Source organism: Leptopilina heterotoma, unplaced genomic scaffold (assembly GCF_015476425.1).
Source record: "Leptopilina heterotoma isolate Lh14 unplaced genomic scaffold, ASM1547642v1 Lhet_238, whole genome shotgun sequence".
In the NCBI taxonomy this organism is placed as follows: Eukaryota; Metazoa; Arthropoda; class Insecta; order Hymenoptera; family Figitidae; genus Leptopilina; species Leptopilina heterotoma.
Genome location: NW_025110954.1, coordinates 596,471 through 597,619, shown reverse-complemented (window position 1 = coordinate 597,619; position 1,149 = coordinate 596,471).

The following is a 1,149-nucleotide window of genomic DNA, read 5'->3' as shown; positions in this document are numbered from 1 at the left end:
TTCTAAAATTAGTTAAATTTGTTAATATATATTTCATTAATTATTTAAAGTAATGGATTTATAGAAGAATTTTAGTTAAAAACTCTAAAAAAAAAATTTAATTTTGAAGAAGCTATAAATGATTGCAAAAATTCAATTATTTTCAAAAGTAATACAATTCTTATCACAAAATTCTATTATTTTCAAAATTGAAAACAAAATCTCGTCAAAATCCCAATTATCTTTATAAATAATAAAATTCTTCTTCCAAATTCAATTTTTTAAAAAAAATTTCCTCATTTCAATAAAATTCAATATCTCTACTATTTTAATATAATTATTTTATCTCTCGAATATCTTTAATTAATTATTATAAAAAAATAAAAAAATCTTCATGTTTTATAAGAATATTTTTAAAGTTGTTTAATTTTAAAAATATTTGAATTTGAATGTTTTGAAGAATATTTTAATTCCTATGGAAAAATAATAATGATTTAATATTTATTTTAGAAAGAAGTTATTCATGTTTTTAAATAATTTTGCAATTATAAAGAAATTCGTAAATAAATGTAACAGAACTTTTTATTAAGTTTTTTTTCCCCATATTTTCTAAAAATTCAAAAATTTTCATCTTGAATTAAAATTTGTAACTGACAAATAGAATTTATCTAAACATTTTTTCCCTTTATTTTTAAAAACCTTTGAATTTTATAAAAACAATTGTAATTAAGAAATAGAAATGATAAAAATTTTAATTCCTTATGAAAAATGAAAATTTTTTACAAAAAATCAACAAAAATTTTGTTGTTTCTCAGTGATAATTTTGTATAAAATATATGTTTTTCAATTCACAAAAAAATTGCCTAAAAAAAAATTGATTTTCCTAATTTTTTTTTGTTTAATCTTTGTTCTTAGGCTGGAAATGCTAAAAAATTCCAGTATTGGTCAATTTTTTTTAATTGCAAATTGATTTGTTTATTTTTTAATTTATTTTAATTTTGTCATAATTATTTTTTATAAATATTTATTTATTTACAAAAATAAAAATTATGATCTGAAATCAGTTTAAAAATAAACAAATGAATTTTTATATAAAAAATTGAACAAATGAATTTTTATACAAAAAAATTGAAAAATAAGAAATTTATTATCATTTTTAGCCTAAAAACA